Genomic DNA, 21,274 nt, shown 5'->3' with positions numbered 1-21,274 from the left:
TTTTAAAGTTATTTTTCATGCATGTTGCTTATTTTATTTTATTTTTATTATTCTCTTTTACCTCTGAAAACGCCATTACTGGATCTTGATATAGCTTAGGCTCACACTGTCTATTATTATCTGAAGTGCATCAAAGAGAAAAAAGTATAGTAGTTCATTGCTTTTCTTCTTTTGCAACTTTGCAAAGATACATAAGCATGTGATTCAAAAAGAGAGAGACAGAAATTGCGTTTAATTTGATTTGAGCCTTAAACCTGAGACAACTCTATTCATCTATCCTTTGTATATAACCCAGGTTCTGTTGTGTTTTGCTTTGTTTTCCTAACACAGAGGCCACTGGCTTCAGGTGATGCTATTCATTCAGCCTCAGAATAGAATACATACTTTCTGAAGATCCCATTCTCTGCATTCATGGCTGTTGGAGAGTCTTTGAAAATACCCCTGCAGGATACAGAGATGTCAGCCTGAAGGAAAGAAAGAAAAAGGTGGGGGAGGGAGCAAGGCAGAAGTAGAAAACAAGAACTTGCCAAGAGGAAGAAAAAAAAAACCCTATATTTTCAACTTAAGGTGATTTCAATTCAGTCAAGTCCCTTGGAATTATTCACAATGTGGATTAATGATTCCTTACAGATGGGGGGTAGGACTCTGCACCGTCACCACTAGTTTCTCCTGACAAAATCCATTATGCAGTGATGCTAGCAGGAAGCCAGCAGGGAAGAGTTTGTTAAAACAACTTTAGAAAGAGCACTTTAGCCTAGAATGCCACACAAAGGAGTCACTTCCTTACACCGTTTGGGTTCAGGAATGGTGAACCAAAGTGTCACAGCATCATTCTAAGGTGGAGGCAGCCGGGTATTTACAGAGCAGATTATTTGCTTGTGGATTTTTCCATGGGAGATGTTAAGTCACAAACCAGTGATTTTTAAATCACAAATCAGTGATTTAAAATCTCCCTCCAACTAGCCAGAGGTACACTCAGGAGTACACACGAACTTAGGAAGTAGAAAAGTACGTTGTGGCTCTTTTTTTTTTTTTCGGATTTCTCTCTTTGTTCCATTCCATTTCTTTAGAACATGGAGGGTAGAACACAATTTGCTTTGTCAGGAGAGAGAAAAATCTCTGAAAACAGTTCTTGGTGCAACAAGCACGTGGGTCAAGGCCCATTTCATCAGGGGCTGAGTTTCAGAGTCATAGATGGCTGGTCCTGGTTCCTGTCCTGAACTTTCACAAAACTCTGCTCATGCTCCAGTGCCACACAACCAGGCCATGCCCCCGCACAGTGCCACACTGACAGTTCGTCATGGGTGCACTCTTGGGTCATTAGTGGCCTCACTTACCGTGACATGGCTTCTCTGCTCTTTTTTGCAGGAAGAGGTAAACTAATCTCTCCTCAGCTCTCCTTCTGAGCACTGAGAGATAATATTTTACCAAGCAGGACAGATTTTTAGACTTTGGAATTACTTTGACAATTAAACCTCACAAAGAAATCCAATTGTTTTCTATTTAGGAAATGAAATTATTTCCTCTATGGCCCATGGTTGAATATTGACTTTCTTACGAATATTTATATTCCCAGCAACTTGGCTGCACTGCCGGGAAAAAGGCAGCTGTATGTGAAATAATAGCTGTAATTATTTGATAGGTTCTTTTTTTGACAGCAGTACATCCTTCAGCTTTCACTTTTATACCAAACTTGAAATTGGGATGTAGCCTAGCTGCGGAAACCGATACGGGAAACTGTCCATCCATCACAAGGAATGATCCTTTCTCTGAGGGGAATTTTCTGCTGGATTGCCAAGTGCATAATATTCCCCTGGAGCAAGGCTGCATAAAACAACTCTGCTGTGACACATCCTGTGATGTTTAACTCTAGAGGATCTGGCAGCCCAGTGCCCTGGTCTGCTAATTGTGTTCTATCTTCTCAAACCCTAGAAGGTCCAAAGAGTTTATCTAATTCTGGGGTGGAAGAGCAATTAAATCGGTCCCAGCCAGAAGAGCCTCCACAAAATCCATGATCCCCGCCCTATTTTTAGGACCTTAAAAGACAGATGCTGGCCGAAACAAGCCACAGAACCCTTTAATGTATTCGATACATGGGTACCAAACATGAATTCTGTATCAGTCGCTGCCCTGGCTCCTGAAAATACAGTGGTAAGAAGACAGACCTGTACTCTTTTCTCAAGAAGCACATATGCTGGTGGAAGGCAGATGGAAAACAGGGAAAGGAATAAACCGAGGGCAGAGACCCCTGTAGACTGCGGAGTCTGCGAAGGCCTTGCTGGGAAGCTAATACTTCAGCTAGGACCTGAGTGTGAAGGAAAAGCCCACCGTGGGAAGGGCTAGAGGAAGTGTGCCAGGCAGAGAAAGGACCTCCTGCGAAAGCTGGAAGGCAGGAAGGAGCTCGGCCAGTTTAGAAAATAGAAGAAAGCAAGTGTGGCTGGAGGATGGTGATCTGAGATGAAGAGGAGAGGGGAAGGAGCACCCCATCACCAGTTCTTGAAGGCCAGGTCTAGCGGTGTGGGTTCCATCCCAAGTGTACTGGGCACTGAGCAGAGGAATGCCATGATGTAGGGGGTTAAACTTAAACAAACAAACAATCAAAGAAAAAACTCTGGCTACTTCATGGACAATGAATTGTAACGGGAGCGGGGCAAAAAGGGGAGGAATGATTGAAGATTGGCTCTCACAAGACTGCAGTAGTCCAGATGAGGGTGCTATTAGCTTGGACTATGGCGGGAACAAAGCAGATGATGAAAATGTCTGTACTTGGGACCTGCTGTGGCCCGTACCTACCTTTGCTGAGAAACTCAGTGCAAAATCTAGATTTTCAGGTGGTCTGCAACTGAGCTGTGCTTTTTGCTCTTTTCTGTTGCCCTTGCCACACAGATGTCTTGTAATGATGGTCCCTAGCAGTTTCTGTTTAGCGAGGAAACAGTGGGACAAACGTAATAGCACCCACGGCATTCCAGCATCTTGACCTTGAGTGTGGCAATCAGGCAAAACAGCAAAGTGAGGAAGCCTACAGAACTGGGTAGGATCCTAGGCTCTGCCAGCCTCCCTATGTGACCTGAGACAGGTCATTTGCCTTCCTTGAGTCTTGGTTTCTTTATCTGTCAAACTTGTAAAATGAAGGAACCCACCTGGTAAGATGTTAAAAGGACCGAATTAATCAATGTATGCAAAGCACTTAGAACAAGGCCTGGTACAGACCAAATGCTCCATAAATAAATGGTAGCTTTTGTTATTATGATTATTAAGGTTTAACTGAACCCCCCCCCAATGTGATACATTTAATGGCATATCATATGTGCTTTTCCTTAATTTACCAACCAAGAAGAAGGACTATGTAGAGAATTAATTTTTTAAAATATCTCCTACAAGGAGAAGAGGAACTCATATGTAAGAAGTTTTGATTACTTGTCAGATGTTCCCTATACAATTACCTCTCTATAATTAAAATAGTTACCATTTGTTGGTAAGCTTTTTTATTTGCTGGTATCTAGTCTCATCTCCAAGACTACCTTACTGGGTAAATGCCTGTTGTGTCCATTTTACAGATGTAGAAGCCAAGCCTAGGGGAGGTTACTTGCCTTGCCAAGGGCCCAGAATTAATGAGCTAAGATGTGACTCTAGATAATGTGTGACTTCACAACTCTTGCTGTTTCTCCTAAATAGTGGAGAAGCGACGAAGTATACAGGCTACCACCAGTTTGTTCTTAGAACCATCATCAAAAAAACCAGGAAATCACATTCCTCCCCTCCCTTTCCCTCATGCCAGCTCAGGTTTTCATTGTGCCCTGACTAGTTTCCAATTAGGAATGTTCTGTGCTGGATTTCTAGCTTAGTTAGCATGTATTGATCATGCATTTCAATGTCATTAGGCAACTAGTCATCATGAGCATTAATTTGTTGTGTGCTTCTTAGAAAATTAACTGATAAAAGGCTGGACATCACTGAAAATCCTTGCCTTTTTCATGCGGTCAGTTAATCTCTTCCCATTATTCTCACTTTATTGCTCTTGGCAATATAGTTCAGGATCTATTGATGTAAACATTGTAAACTCAATCTTTATCATGTAGTTTATAACTTGGTCATAAAAATCCATTTGTCTTGAAATTTTGGTATGGTTCTTTTTTACTGACTGAATTTTTGTCATAAATTTTCATCTCATTGGTTATGTGATGCTAGCAAAACAAGACACAATTTCAATCTGTGGTAACTTATTTTCACTTGTTTCTCAAAAATAAAACTGATGAATTTAAAATAGCAAATGTACAATCTAAAAATATTAATTAAAGCATTCTTAGCAACTTAAACATTAAATCAAAAGGCAGTTTAAGAGTTTTCGTCAGAAAAGGACCAAAATTTACTAGTCTTGACAAGATTTTTTTTTTTCAGTTTGCTACCATGTCCACAAAAGACAAGGGCCCTTAGAAGTCTAAAGGTCTTATAAGGGCCTTTAGAAGACTAAACCATAGTCTTTATTGCTTCTTCATATCATCAGTGACCATAGAAATTGGCAAATGCCCACAGGGAAATACAATGCATTTATTTTTAGATACATTTTCATTTTTGTGGATTTGGAAGATTTGAGGTTATTTTGAAAATATATTCCTTTTTCCTAGACTATATAAAAAGAAGTCTTCTAATAATCATTTTCTAAAAATCAAAGTAATTAGTGGCAATTAAGGTGAAGGCTTCAATATTCAAGGCTAAAGTAATAACCTTGTCCTCAATTCAATATCCTTGCAGTTGTGTGTTTCTTACCCTCTACTTATCATAAACAGGGGCATCATCTTTGCATACTCATAAAAACCTCCATTGCCCATCGCCTTCCCTCGTGAATCTTTTTTTTTTTTTTTTTTCCTTGTAATCTGTGAATAAACTACCTGGCTTTGTCTTGTTAAATCTTGAGACTAGGGCATTTAAACTTTGTAGGTGGATTTGACAAGCATAAAGATTCGCAATCAGCAGCATCATTAACACAAAGATATTGCCTAATTAAGCAGGTCAGAGACCTGCCTGAAACACATTCTCATAGACTGGAGCGATGTTCAGAAGATTAGACTATTTGGAGCGTCTGGTGTAAAAAGCAAGGCTTGCATGAAAATGAGCAACCTGGACGTACAAGGGGGGACGGCCTAAAAAACCCAGCATCTTCTTTTGGAGGGCAAACCCCTTGTAGTACAGGCTTCTCCCTCTAGGTGAGTGTTCTTGGAACCCAGTGGCATCAGTACACCAGTTAGTGTTGTTGTAAGAGGCTGTGTTTGGCGTCAGTGAATTTTTTTAGAGAGATTCTTTCAACGCCTTTGCCCATTTCATGATGGGTGATTTACAAGTGCACCTGCCCACACTGCACTGAGTGTTCAGCAGCTTTTTACCAAAAGCAGCATGACCCCCATGCCTCACCCTCCTAATTCACCTGACCTTGCCCCAAGTGACACTTTATGTTTCCCCGATGAAAAAAGTTCTTAAAGGGAAACATTTTTGCCAACATGGAAGAGGTGAAACAAAAAACAGCAGAAGCACTAAAAGGCATCAAAATGGATGGGTTCAAAAACTGTTTTGAGCAGTGGAAAAACCATCTCAACAGGTGTATTGCATCAAAAAAGAGAGTACTTTGAAGGTGACTGAAGTTTAACTGTGTAAGAAAAAAATACACTTTTTTTAATAAATAAATTCCACATTTTTGGGGGTGCCCCTGTGTATGAAGGAGCTCATGCAGGGACCCAGGGAAAGCAAGGTAAATGGGAGCAAAGAACTTTTGATTAAGCATGAAAGCTGCATGAAACAAGTAAAAAAACTTTTAGAATCCTGAGAAATAAAAACCAGATAAAGCGATGTAAGTGGCTCACACAGTATACCAGGCAGCAGCATATCCAGTGACAAGAGAAGTATTTGTTGTTCAGGGTTTTAGCATTGGCCTCTGGACAAGTCTGAATGAGAAAATGGGGAATGTAATAGGTGGAGGAAGTGCCCTCCACCCTTCTGCACCCTTTTATAGGGAGTATGTGAGACTCATGTGTCGTGAGTCTCAGGCAGTGAAAACAATCACCCAAGTCAGATTAGAGTAGAAAAAAACAGGTTTATTGAGATGGCCTGCTCACCTCGCTAAGTGCCATGCTGTTCAGTGTGGACAATGACAAGACAATGGTCTGCTCACTGGTGACTTGTATTTTAATTAAAATAACAAGAAATTCACTTGGAAAAGGAGTGTTTTTGGTAGGTTTCAAAGAGTCAAATAAAGCTTAACATTTACTGAAGGACTTTCTGTATGTCAGGCATTGTTCTAATGGAGTTATATGTATTCAGTCCCTTAATCTACACAACCATCCTATGAGGTGGGCACCAGGTATTTAATTATCTCTATTTTACAAATGAAACCAAAATGGGTGGAATGATTCACACAAGATCACCCAGCTATTATTTGGTGGGACCAAGGTGTAAATCCAGGCTGTTCAAATTCCATCTACATTTATATCTATGTCTGGTGTCTGTATCTAGATCATCTACCGGGCCAGATGTCTGAAAGTCTGAACAGTCACAGAAATAAATCTTCATGATAGGAGTTGTCTGTGAGCAGGACCTTAAAGGATGAGTGGAGAATTTTGGGAAAGACCCAGTCTCAGAGGCGGTCATGTGACAGTCTGGGAACAGGGAACAACATGGACAATGCTTTGGGAGTGGAGAGACCTCAGTTCTAGTCCTGCTTCTGCTGTTTGGGTAGAATTCACAGGTCTCTCGTAAAACTGAAGTAATAATAATAATAATAACATCTACCTGCCAGACTATCAGAACTATTCAGTGTGATAACATATATAAACATTTTTAGCCTTTTAAGTTATAATTAAAGGGCTAGAAATGTTTACAAAGTTAACTTAAGTTGTGTGTGTGTGTGCGCGTGCGCACGCACGCGCGCATGTGCGTGTGTGTTTATTTAAGACAGTGAGTATACTAGCCAGGAGTAGAAATTTTATATTGTGAAGTAAAAGCCTACAATGGGGAGATTCTGCTCACGTTGTGGGAAGTCCTGACTACAGTATTTTCTAACTTGCTGTGGGGAGCCATGGAAGGTTGTGAGTGAGAGAATGAGTGAGAAGTATTGTGAAAACACTTTGCGAGGAGATTCAATCTGGCTGTAGCACGTCTGTGCAATTTAATTTGGGGGAGTCAGAATAGACACAGTTGGGAAGCTATTTTAGAAGTAGAAAGGAAGTAATGGATATGGAATCTGTGATTTTTTTTCTATAAAATTCACTTATCCATTCACTCAAAAATACTCATATTCATTGAGTACAGTCTGTTACCAAGCACTGTTCTAGGCATTGCCTGTACAGCAGAGAACAAAGCAGTCAACATCCCAACATCGTTATCTTCATGGAGCTTTTATTCTAGAATAACTCCTTATTCATAGGAAAGCACATATATTCAGAAAATAGAATAAGAAATGTTGAGGAAAGTAAATGCGTTGGGACAAGATTTTTTTAAAGCATGCCATGTGATTACTCTTTAACGGATCCACCCAAGGTCTTATTCATCACTGCTTAATCTAACTTGGGTGTGACTTAATCTGCTTCAAAAAGAAGCTCTAACATCTTTTCACTGTGTTTTAAATACTGTTCACAGTCTCCTGATTGTATCCACACCAATTCTCACTTTTTTTTTCTTTCTGCGGCTGGGTCTGAAAGTCCCCGAAGGCACAGCTTCCATGTACTTCTTGCCAGACCCTGATTTGGGTCTAAGTAGCTCACCACTTTCCTGAGGACACAACAGCCTGGCTCTTCTTGAGAAAGCTGTAAAATGCCCTTCTGGGTGTCTATTTTTTATTTCCTCCTCTCCAGGTCACCTCCTAAGTGGATTCATTCCCATGCAAACACCTTTTTCTTAACCAGTTAAGGAAGTGTTCCTTTGGGTACTAGGAAAGGACTCTGAGTACCTCTTCCTTCCGCCTCATGTTTTAAGTTTAGTTTTAGTAAAAGTTATGTTGCACAGAATTACTTCACATACGCATGACCTTCTCTAGCATGTCCCTTCTTTACCTAAACTTTTATTACCTTAAGGAGATATAAATGCAGGAATCTATACAAGTCAGCAACACTATCTCTGTGACTCTGACAGTCTTTTCAGTGTAGGACTTTGGGCAGTGCCTGACATGTAGTAGTAATCATTGAGTTGAATGACCTTTCAGGTACACAACAGCCCTGTGAAATGGCCTCTATTACAGATAAGGAAATAAAGGCTTAGAAATTCAGATTGCAGAGCCACACATGGTGATGTCAGTTCTCAAACCCAGACTTCTGGATGCCACCTCAGTAAACAAAATGTTGAGTGTCTTGGGAATTTGTCAATGGGAGAAAGGACAATGGAAGTGAAATCGCCACCACTGACTTTGTTGAAAAGGTATGCTTATGACTTGTGTACAATTGTAACTTCCTTGTCCTTTCTTAACCTCGCTAATGTATTTTAGAAAATTTAAATGTTTGGTCCCCGGTGCAGTAGCAAATATATTTTTGAAAATTAGCAGTCATTTTTACTTGGAGCCAGGCATCCCTAAATGACTCCTGTCATCATTTTGCACATTCTCGTGATTCCATAATGTTGTTTTCCTCACCTTGAATTTATTGACACCAATTCATTTTGCCTTGACATTGGCATTAACAGAGAAATGGTTTTGTTTCATCCTGACATTATAAAATCACCTCCCAAGACTTGGTTTGACATTGTCAGGAAGTGGCTATAGTGACAACAAGGCCACAGCAGACAAGAGTGAATTACAGTGAAAGAGTGAATTCCCAGGAAAAAAAAATCATTAGGAAAAGTTACTGCTGTGTGATTTCAGTAGCTATTTTTCACACTTAACTATCCCTGCTGTTTAAAAATCCTAAGAGGGCTTAGACCATATTTAGAACACTCCTGCCAAGTATATATAGGAAAAATTAAGTCTCTAAGGAGACATTTGGCTATAGCTTGACAAACAGGAACCTCAAATTATATTTTAGCTTTACAAAGTGCTCAAAAGCATTGAAATTCTGCCTTTAAAACACACACACACACAATTTGAATTAATGACACAGTTATCTCTTTTCAGCCATAGATACTTGCATTTCTTAATGCCGGATATCAGAGGCCTATAGTATTTCTCTGTCTCTTAGCCAGAATGTAGGATGTTTTACAGATTTGTCTTCAGCACTGTATGAGGTTGGATAGATTGTCCTTCATAATTCCCACATCATTTCAAAGAACACCAAATCCTTTTTTCTTGCATTCTTCTACCTCCCCATAACGTTTTCTCCCCTCATCACACTCCCACAAAGAATGACTCCATCTGAATTTGCCTTTATCCTGTGTTCCCAAGTTAACTGATCGCCTTTGCAATTAAAAAATAAAAGTCACCAAGATCCTTCATGTCCTCAGGGGCATGCTGTTTTCAACTTTTTGTTGCTTGCAATGAGCAGATTATAATAAAAGCTAGGATATTTTGCTTAAGGAAAAATGAAGAGAATGTTTCCGCTCTCCCATCTCAACCCACAGTCATGCATGCTGCTTCTTCTTACCTCTATTCTATCCCCCCAGAAGCATATTGTACCATTGAAGGAAGAACCCTTAACACGATTCTCTTTCTGTTAATGTTTTCCATCATAAAATTATGTATGGGAACCTCTGACAAATCATGCTATCCAACTCAAGTAGGAGTGTCAAAGCTGCTCAGGACTTTTTCTATGTTACTAGTTAGCTTTCTCTCATTCCCTGCCAAATATTTTGCTCCTCCTTTCAAGAGCCACCCTATCTCTGCCTTATCTTCAACTTCCTAGAAACTAATGGAAAAATTCCTTCTACTTCCTGCTCTCCAGCCCATAAGTTTTGTAACCACCTGTGTCTGTCTCTATCTGCTTTCGTAGCAAGCTACTCAACTACTAATAGTAGGTATACCAGAGGTGTGTCCCAAAAAAAAAATCTATATGCATTTTAAGAGATGTTATCTATGTATCACTTTTCGAAGTAGAATTGAATTATGGTATCAATGTGTAGTATGATGTTTGCTCAACCATGCTTCTGCCATTTTCTTTGTCCTGTCTGTCACACAATGATGCTAGCATTCATTTGATGAACACCAACTTTTGAGTGAGTGCCATACTTAAAATGTATGTGCATTTTTTTGGCACCCCATATATCTGCCATTTTATTTACTTGTTTAACATATATTTACTGAGCCTCTATTCAGTGCCAGGGACAGTGCTGAATACTAATGATATCATTACTATAAACTAGTAAGATACACGGTGCAGACGTACAAAATTAGCAGGTGAGAACCTCTCACAAACTCAAGTTGGGTGAAACAGGTTTTTAAAAACTAGTTTAAATTCAACTTTGATCCCCTCCATGGGAAAAGTGGTAGAAAAATTTAACTACGGTCATCACTGTGGCTTGATCTTCAAGCATAAAAATGTTCACTCATTTTGCATCAGTCTACACTAGTAACCAACAAGATGGCCATTGGCACACAGAGCTTGTTATCTCAGGAAGCTCTAATTATTCCATTTATAGTTGAAGCTGCGGAGTCTTTGGTAAGGCAAGAAACCAGTGTCTAGGACCCTCTTGTGATTATGGGATTATGTAGAAGCACATGCTTTTTCATAATTGTTAGTTTTATTAGAAATATATTTAATAACACAAATACTGAAATTTGGCAAATGTGATTACATGATTCATTTCTTAAATGAATTGCCTTTATTATCTAAGTAAAAGATATGTATATTTTCACAAGAAATAGCAGTTCGTCTTATTAACATTTTTACTATCATCAAAGGACTAATTCTAAGCAATTTGGGCAGAGTGAACAGTATAAAGATGAAAATTAAAATTACAAAAATCAATTGTGTTCCTACCAGCCAGAAAGAAACAGCGGGCACATCTTGGAACAATTTATTTCTGTATTTTTGCTAAGGTTTCTACTATATAGGTGTATGTAGAGGTACCTGCCTGTACTTATGGATATCATACTGGATACACATCTTGTCTCTGCTTTGCCTCCTGATATATGTCATCTACTTTGAAGTGATAGTTTTTACTCTGATATGTGTTGCCGTTGTATGTGAATATGCCTCCCCATGAATGCCATTTTTCACCTTGAGCTAAGAGTAGAGGATACACCAAGTTTATTTCCTGATACCTGATGAGAAAGTCTGTGATTTCTCAGCACCATTTTTATGAACACCTTGCCTGTGTCTGTGTCTGAAGTTGTTGACCTAAATAGGGTTTCAATACATCATTAATGATCACTTGGGAAAAGGTGCCTAGCCTTCGCCTTGTAGGAGTCTCAGTGAATTCCTTCTTTCTCAACGTCAGCATAGGCTTTTTTTTCAGGTTGCAAAAGCCAAATATTTTAGGGATGTTTGGGAATGCCTCATGTGCCTGCATCAGATTCACCTGTGTCTCAAAGGCTATTCCACTGTCACCTCTTTCACACTGTGATACTGCAGACCACAGACACGACCTTCTCGGAAATAAATAGGGGCTTTTAAGGGAGTTTTAAGCAGCTTTTCCTTTGGTGGGACAAGAGAAAAATGTTACTTCCATAATAGATGCTTTGATTCTAGAAGGATAAGAATAGAATGATCATTCTCTAAAGTCAGAACCTGTGACTTCATCCAACCTGTGTCCTATCACCCCACCAACAGTTTCTTCACTCTTCCCGCCAGCCCCTTCCGCTCTGCTCCTTAGCTTTGTTACACCGAAACCAGGTAGATTGGTTGCCATCCTACAGGGTCATGCCATCAGTACCACCGTACCCACATGAATGCAGACAGACGGGAGTGCAAGTGGAGAGCAGGACCCTCAGGTTTTAGTCTACATCTGCACCTGCCTCTCTGACTCCCACTTCAATATTGCAAAAGGCAGAGAGTGGGCTGCGGAGCCATAGAAGCAGGTTGATAGTTTCCAGCTCAGTCCCACGGCTCTGGAAACACACCTGATTTATGTACTGATTGATACAGGAGAATGCACATTGAATACGAATATAAAAGTCACCTTTGAGAAAATGGGCACTGCCACTCCAAGCTGACCTTGCAAGGCTTTGTAGAGTACACAGCAGTTGAATACAAATGTTCGAGAATTGCATGTTTTGACCCCACACTTGCTCAAGATTCATACCTGCAGAAGACATGCACAGATGCTGTCTTTGAGGGAGGGCATTCGCTTCCTTTTTCACTTCAAGAACCTTGAATTGGATAGGAAATGATGAATTCGTTATTCTGGTAGGGATAGAAATTAGCACCTCATTCTTCCACCCTGAGCTTCTAGCATTGGGTGGATTGAGGAAGAAATTGAACTTTAACAAAGTGTGCTAAGCTTGTTTTTTTAATATATTTTTTAGAGAACCTCCACATAATTCATCTTGAGACTCCCAACAACTGTGAGGTGGCTACATAGGACAAGTGTTATTATCCTTGTTTTAGAAGTGAGAAAGAGAGACGCAAAGAGGTTAAGTGATTTCCCCAAGTTCACTCAGCCTGTTAACCACAGAGATGGGACTTGAATCACAAGATCTGAGTCTAATTCTCTTTACACCACCTCATGCTTTGAGTGCATGTGAGAAAAGAAAATCAAGCTCTATACTGTGGGACAACAAATAAGATCAAACAAAAATAGCCACCCATGTCATCCATTAGGACACAATGTCACGAAAGGCCAACAGTCATCATGTATTTGGTCAAAAAGAGGAGGGATTCCTAGCTGTCTACCTTTCAAATGATGGGCTTTCCATTGGAAATATTCATGCAAATCATAAAACTCAAGAGAAATTGAAGATACTGACATCAAACCTGCCCCCTAGCTTTGTAGATGCTCTAGAATACAATCTATATCATTGCTCTAGCTCATTGAGAAACACCCACCACCTAGAGCCATGCCTGGCTGGGTGATGGACAGATGCTTGCGTGGATAGCCACTAAGAGGTTTCGTGATATACCCAAGGCCTTACAGTAAGTGGAGGACCAGGCAGACCTCGAATTCAGGTTTCAAACTTAGCCAGTAGTTTCTCTGGTGCACCACACCATCTCTCATAGTCAGATGGTAATTGAAGGAGGAAAAAAAAGAAAGAAATGTAGTTAGGGTCCCTAGAATTCCCCCTAAAAGTTCACTCGATAACAGTCTATAAAGTTTCTTCCATATGCCAGGAGCTAACCTGGAGGTTCAATTTCTTATCTCACATTTCACAACTTAGTAAAACAGCTGCGAAGACTGTCTAAATGGGTCATCATCACAGCTCTTCCGCTCCCTGCCACAAACTCTCAAATGCCAAAATCAGACTTGAATATAGCTAGCACACATACCTTTGTTATTAGCCTGTTTGGTGGAGGTTATTCACTCTTTGACGTTTCTTTGAAAAGGACGGGAACAATTTGGAACATATTTCCCTCAGCAATCCTGGGCTCATTTCAGGTGGTAGAGGTAGAGGTCACTTTATTAATACAACCATCAAGGAAAGCTGTCATGGTAACGCATTGCATCAATTCCTTGAAGTACAGGAGACAAAGCCAAAAAGAGAAACTTTCAAGTCTATAAATACAGACCCAGCATTGCTCAAGCATAGCAACTCACCAACAGGGCAAACCTAAATGTGTAGCTTTGAACAAATCCCAAACAGAGAAAAGAAAACTTCCCTTTGGTCATATAACGGATCATTATGACCATATGGGAATAAATGACCCTTCAGGTCATCAAAGAAAAAAGAGCAGAACAAACAGCAATGCTGAGTCCTGGCTGGTGCCCTCTTTGAACATAAGGGACCCATCTGTGGTCTGCTTTTCCATACCTTCCAGAAAGGACTCATAGAGGAAAAAGGAACCAAGGTCTCATAATTCAATTTTGACAATAGACTGCTGTTAGAGAAGTGGAAATGTGTGTGATAATCAAGAACCTCACCCCCCCCCAAAAAAAAAGAAATTTAAAAAATTGAATAATTTAGCTACGTCTCTGTGTCTCTCCTTATCTAAGGTGCAAGAAAAATAAACAGAAGTGAGAGAGGAAGAACTGCTCAATTCTGTTCTTTCACTGTGGAAATTCTAAGTTTTTTTATAAACTCACAGCAATTGCGAGAGCTTATTTATCTACTATCGTGGCTTGCTTCCCGTAGCTGTGATCAGCGCTATTACAACACCTTGCTGACTTCAGCTTTTCCACCAAGACCCCACACTTCATCTTTGGGCCACATAACTCTGATGGAGTCTAACATTAATATTATAACCTCATCTGTCAAAGTCCACAGATTATCTTGGTCACCTCATGGGAAAGCATTTCTGACGATATTGGACATGCCATAAGTGAATTATTTTTATCAATAGTAGAAGGAATCCTTCAGAATATAGCTAAGCTATTACCAAGACACTTTTGGTAGTAATATTACTACTAATACCAAGGCAATAGTAGCTTTTCCTTTTTCTGAGGATCACATTTTACCATAACATAAAGAATTGTGTCTAGCAAAATAACTATTTGCCCTCAGTACTGGCTCAGGTGTTGTATAAGGGATTTAGAAATGAGTCTTCCTGTTTGCTGAGATATGACACTCTTAGACTGTCAATAACAATAAAGAGAGAGTTAGGTTAAAATAAATACATCCAAAGAATAAGTCTAGAGTTTCAGCTTGAGGTAAATCCACAGAGAATGATACCACGTAGAGAGTGACAACTGACAGATACATGCTGGTAGTAATGCCCACTCGAATCTATAAACTGTAACTACACGCAGGATGATGTGAGATAATGCCAGGACTGCAAATGAGTGTTTACCCTCTTTCCATTTCTATTCACTGGTGCCTGGAACCTTGTGCTGAGAAGGATTCTGAAGTTCAATTCAAGAGAGTACCATGATTAAGTAGTTGTATTTCTTTCTGTCTTAGTAGGTCTTGTACTGCTTTAACAGAATGTCACAGATTGGGCAATTCACGATGAATATAAACTTATTGACTCACAATTTTGGAGGTTGAGAAGTTCAAGATCAAGAGGCTCACATCTTGTGAGAATCTTCTTACTGCATCGTAACATGATAGATGACATCACATGGCAGAGGAGCAGAGATAGAGAGGGCAAGAGGGGGGTCATCCCACTCCCATGATAATAAAGTCACTCTGGCAATAACAGCATTCATCTGTTTATGAAGTTGAAACTCTCCTGACATAAACACCTCTTAAGAGTTCCACTTTTTAATACTGTTACAATGGCCACGATTTCAACATGAGTTTTGGAGAGTGCGCACATTTAACCCATAGCAGTCTCTAATGTACAGGGGAAGAGGTAACAGTCTAAACACCTACACATTTGCCATTCCCATCTTTGCCATGCCCTAAGCCTTTGACATTTCTAGCTTCTTCTCTGGATGAGCTGATTTGTAACTGGAGGTCTGCTAGAATGGATAGAGCCCCAGGAGATGTAACATTTGATGCTATCAACAAAGACCTCTGCCTGGCCATGGTGTGGTGTGAAGGTGGAGCGGTCAGTCAGTACAAATGGAAAATGACTGAGTATCCACAGAAGCATTCTTTTACGTCTCTGGCAGGTGGAGAAGTCAGCTCTGTCCTGAGGAGCCCAGAGTGTAGCACTGTGCCACATCGTTGACTGTATTTCTCCTGACTGTTCTTTTATATGTGAAGAGCAGTAATCTATAAATTGGGAGACAGATGGGATTCTAGTCTGTTCTAATTGTTGTCAGTTTCCTCACCTAGAGCTTGTCTGGATGGTTTCTAAAGTTTCCCACAGGCTTTTTTTCTCCCTCTGTTGTTTAGGCTGGAGCATGTGGTTGTGGTTCACCACAGCCTTGGCATCCTGGGTCCAGGTGATCCTTCTGCCTCGGCCTCACAAGCATCTAAGTCTACAGGCTTATGCCACCATGCCTGACTAATTTTTTGGTTTATTGTAGGGACAAGGTCTCACTACATTGCCCAGGCTGGTCTCGAACTCCTGGGCTCAAGCAATCCATTCACCTCTGCCTCCCAAAGTGCTGAGATTACAGGCACGAGCCATCATGCCTGGCCTGATTTTAATATTTTTATGAGTGCAAAGAAGAACAAATTACATGACAGAGGTGCTTTTGGTTTCTCTTATGCTTTCATTGTGAGCAGAACTAAAGAATCTTTCTTAGAACCCAATCTTCTGTATTTATTTCCCCAAGAAGACAATCCACTCTTATATTTCCACTTCAAGTATTTACAGTTGCCTCTGATTCCCATAGCTCTGCACCTGAAAACTTGCTACCTCTCTGATTTAGTAATGCCAAAGTGTCTCCATCCTCCTTTCCCCAAAAGACATCAGGTACAATTGCCCATCTTCATCACTATGGTGACACCCAGACTCAGGCTGTTCATCAGTTTACCTTTAGCATTCATTGAAGAATCATTCTTTGTTGGGAGGGGGCTGTTCTTTCCATAGCAGAATGTCAACAGCATCCCTAGCATCTACCCATGAGGGGCCAGTAGTATGCCCTCCTTACCCAGTTGTGACAACCAAAAAAACGTTTCCAAACATTGCTAAATATTCCACAGGAGGCAAAATCATCCGATGTTGAGGAGCACTACTTTAACAGACATCTAAAGGCCTCCATTAAATATCGAGTCATCAAATTTGTCTAATCCCTTTTCAAATTATTCAAGTATCCATTATGTCAGATTCAGTCGAGAACATGCAATGTTTATGTATTTCTCACCGCAAAGCATCCTTCCTCTCACCCTCTTCCTGTCTGTCTACTTATTCCTGGACCCGGTCATCCACAGCAGGAATACTTCTATGATTAATTTCATACCTTCATTTGACCACTGCATTGTGTTGACATCTTTTCTTCTCAGCATTTATCATGGTCTTTCTTTCTCTTTCCATGGCTTAAACACTGATATTCTTCAGAGTTCTATCTACAATCCTCACTTTTGCTTGGTCTATATTCTCTCAGGATGAGTCTGTCCTTTTTCTCCTTTAACCTCATCTTTTGTAACAACGACCACCACCATCCCTACTCCACATTTGTGTCTCTGGGCTAACCTACCTCCTGAACCATTAAGTGGTTTTTTCCAATAACAAAACACCTACTAGAAAAACACCTATGGAAGAACATGCAGAGCCCTCAAAGCCAATGCATTTCCCAAAAAGTTTATTTCCTTCCCTCCATAAAAGTATATTTTCTCCTCGGACCTCCTAATATTTTTTCTCAATAAATTTATTTATGATTTATCCTTATGCCCAAAACAGAAATCATAGAAGGATCCTAGAATGTAGCCCATTCATATAACTTGTCTTCAGACATGTCCCTTCCTTCCTTTCCCCATTGTTCTAACCTAGCCCAGACCCCTTCTGTTGCAGTATCTGAACTCCTCGCCTTTAGTTTGTCTTTTTTCTGGTCTCAACTCACACCTCTTTTCTCTTCGACACACTCCCTGGCTCATAAGTGTTTGACAGCTTCCCTCTGCCTGTTATCTAAACTCCACAAGGTGTCATGTAGACCCTTCACCTCCTGGCCACATCTGCTTTTCCAGTCTCCATCTTCCCTCTGCCCGTCCAGCATTCCAGCCACACCGGTCCATTCATCATTCACTTGCGTGTTCCATGTGTCTCTCATTCAGGCTCCGGACAGAAAATAGAAACCATGCCAGGTATTTTAACAGAGAGAATGTGTTCAAGGAAATGGCTAAACAGGTGTTTGAGAACTTTACAAACTAGAGCAGGATACTGAAGTAACTCTGAGATAGTTTATTGTGTGAGCAGGAAGCAGTTATCACCATGGGGGTGAGGGATTCCAGGAAAGAGGATAGCATTACCAGAAACAAAATTTGAATGAGAGAACCCACAGACCTGGGACCAGCACCTCTGAAGAGAGGTCATGACTGACTAGACTCTTGAAAAGACTGAGTAGAGGCTTCTTGGAGCCGGGACTCAAACCTGTTGGGCTGATGCAGGAACTTCTAAGAGTGAAGTGGAACTGGTTCTGAATAAAGCTGTACTCTGGAGCCATTGCTGGGACAATACTGCTGGGACAATATTGCCATGAAACACAATCTGCATTCCACTTATTCTCTGTTCCTGCTAGTGCTCCTGTGGGTAGAATCTGGCAGGCAGCTTCCAGGGTTCTGGTCTCACCATCAGAAGGGTGGATAAGGGTTGAGAGACAATGGCTTAATGACAAGCACAATGCACTTACGCATCTCCTTGCCTTTAATCATACCATTTCTCCCTTCATAATGCTCTTTCTAACAATATCTGCCTGATGCCTGCCTTTGTTCAAATACAATCTCGTATCTATGATCTTCCCTGATCTTCCCCAAAGTAATTATTTACGCCATCATTTGAGCTCCCCTAGTGGTTTGCAAATAATTCCTTTGTAGTGTTGTTTCTTTTTTCTATTGTATCATAATGTATGTTTGTTTATTTTCTGCCAAACTGTGAGCTCCTTTGGGGCAGTTGAAGTCACAACTGTAAGATCTAGCAGGGTGCCTGGCACGAAACAGATGTTGGTTAAGCTGGGTAGACTTGATAAGAACATTTTAATGAAATTAATATTAGATCGTTTCTTTTAGATATTTTATCTTCCCAACCAGATTTGAATGCCCTAAGAACAGAAATTATGCATTCTATTTCTTTGATTTTCTTCGTTGGGGTTTAGTACAAGGTTTTACACGCCGAAGAAGAACTCAGTGATATTTAGATAACTAGTTTCTTCATTAATCACCACAACTTTAGTTCAAAATCACATGAAGATGGATCATGAGTTTATGAAGGGTGGGTAAGATCTGTAGTTAGGTTTCTATGTGCTTCTAGCATATGATTCCAACAGTTAGAGAGCATTCTGTATAAGTTAAAGGTCTATATTTGTTGCAGAAATAGCTCAAGCAAGAGAACAAATGTTATGGGTTTTATAATGAATTCTAAAGCAATGAAAAATATTCTAGGTTTCATTTTTGTCTATCTCTTATGAAACTAAATTTCCCCTTTCCATGAAATTATTAATCCTGGGCTACATCTGTTCCTAGTATATTTATTAAATTTCTCACAACCATCAAAATCAACTAGTAATTATTTAAATGTAAGAAAGATATTGAATTGTAACTTAATCACCAGCTCCTTGAAAAAAAGAAATCTCTGTTCAACAACTGATTTACATTCCATTCCAAGAAGAAGAAAAATAGCTTTTTTTTGGAAGAGGAGTGATATTTAATTAACTATTGATTTCTTCTCAATTATTCAAGGCAAGCAATTATCGATATTGATGGAACAGATATTTCCCTCCCTCTAGTACCCAAATGAAAGGAAATATCCCATTCAGCAGTCTGCTGCCTAGAACAAGAAATGTGGAGAATCTTTTACTTTAAGTGGAAACAATTATTTGGATCTGTTTATTCCATGTTGCCCCAATTAAACAGATATTTCTTGAATGTAAGCAAAACCAAATCCTGAGAACCTCTATATGCTTTCCAAATTAACTACAGTCAAAAACCAATAACTTTTATCAGTTTTGACCACAAGGCTACCCACTCTATTACACCTGTGGACTTGGCTTCACAGCCACCAATCTTGACATTTTTAACCATGACTCATCCAATACTAGCATTTGGTGACTCATCAAATATGAGCATTTGGGTCTAAGAGCCATGATTTCTAAGCCACTCAAGAAGAGGTGGCTTATATAATTATTAGACTCCATAGAATACTGCCTTGCATATCAATATTTTGAGCCTCAAGTATTTAGTGGGCCGTAATAGTCACTTCTGGCATTTACAGTTGGCAAGTATGGCTACATTTGAAAATTATACCAGTACAATATGCAACCATGAGAGGTCACCAAGGAGTGTCAAGGAAGATGGTAAAACAGCAGCCTGTTGAGGGCACTGGGTTATGAACCCTGTGAGTATCCACCATCATCTTTCTCAGAGCATTAGCATGTTTGTGTGCCAAAAGCATCTCTTGAAGTTGATACCTATGGAACATGGCCAATAGACAAGGTGACATTCTCTATTGCGTTACTACTTGGAGGGTGACGGTTGTTTTTTTTTTCTGTAGTATTTTTTACTTCATAGTTATATTAGGGGTGTGTGTGTGTGTGTGTGTGTGTGTGTGTGTGTGTGTATAATTCACGCAACATCCCTGGGGAAATTTCATCATGACATTTTTTAAAAATGAAAATGCTACAATTTATTAAAAGCTGCTTTTTCTGCTCTGTCCCCCACTTCCCATCCCAGAGTGGTTCTATATGTAAGCACGTCAGCAGCATATGTTGCTGGGAAGTGTTCTTGGCTCTTTTAGTCTTTGTTGTTGTTTTAATTTCCCTGGGTTCTATTTAACATTCTGCTAAATCAGTGAAACCTTGATTATCTAAAAGAATAGAAGACATGGAATTAATGAGGATAGCCAGAATTTTGAAGAAATAAGAAATTATTAGAGGTGAAAGTTACATGGCAGGGACCTTGAGTGAATTTCAGTCTCTGGAATTGCTTATCTTGATTTATTCAAACTGATTCGATTAATTGATGGACATAATGAAATTGTGGTAATCAGGGTTTCACTACTGCACTTATTACTGTTCCCAGAAATCAAGGTAACCTTGGGCTCCACTTCCCATATTTACAAGGCGATAAAAATCCTAATAGGTTGTCAGGGACAAATGGGACTGCTTTTCCTCTTATTCCTCCCAAGAAACCAGCTTTTTCTCCTCCCATCTGACTGCCCCCGCCTGTGGCATGCTGGTTTCCCATTTCCCCACCCTCTCCACGCCCGCCCACCCTCCGGAGCTGCTCTCTCTTCATGCATGCAGAGGCTGGCGTCAAGCATGGGGAGAACGGCCCGCCCCCCTTAGGGGCTCCTGGTCATTTCAGCGACACTGCTTTGCGTTTGAAATACCCCTCATCTGGCTTCAAAGATCCGCATCCTCTTATCAGGCGCTTGTCCTTTAAAAACCCAGGAGGTCCCAACAGGTCCACGAAGACCAGATACCCGCCACACCAGGAGTTTTGCATCCCTTTGTATTCCGTAGCCTGAAACGGACGATGATACTCTCCAAGACTGCAGCAAAAATCTAGAGGAAAAGAACGAATATGATTTTTTTTTTTTTTTTTTTTTTAAAGGCAGCGAACTACATTTGTTTGGAAATTGGAGTCGCAAGCTCCCTCTGGGGAGGGGTGGGGGGTAGCGGGCGCCCGGATCGACCGTTGGTGGTGGTGGTGGTGGTTGTTCTGTTTTTTAAGCTGAAAATATGAGGGACCCGATGAACTTAAATTGACTCTGCCTCTCCTCCCCTCCCC

The 21,274-nt window shown here is 40.3% G+C and overlaps 1 protein-coding gene across 1 annotated transcript in view; it reads left to right on the top strand.

The window, feature by feature from the left end:
* NTNG1 (netrin G1) overlaps positions 1-21,274 on the top strand; it is a 177,143-nt gene that overhangs the window by 155,349 nt on the left and 520 nt on the right. The gene's annotated exons all lie outside the window — the stretch shown is intronic.

The sequence above is a fragment of the Carlito syrichta genome, unplaced genomic scaffold (genome assembly GCF_000164805.1).
Source record: "Carlito syrichta isolate Samal-C Ts95f unplaced genomic scaffold, Tarsius_syrichta-2.0.1 Scaffold234134, whole genome shotgun sequence".
Taxonomy (NCBI): domain Eukaryota; kingdom Metazoa; phylum Chordata; class Mammalia; order Primates; family Tarsiidae; genus Carlito; species Carlito syrichta.
The sequence above is the reverse complement of the archived record's forward strand: the minus strand, read 5'-3'. Positions and strand labels throughout refer to the sequence as shown.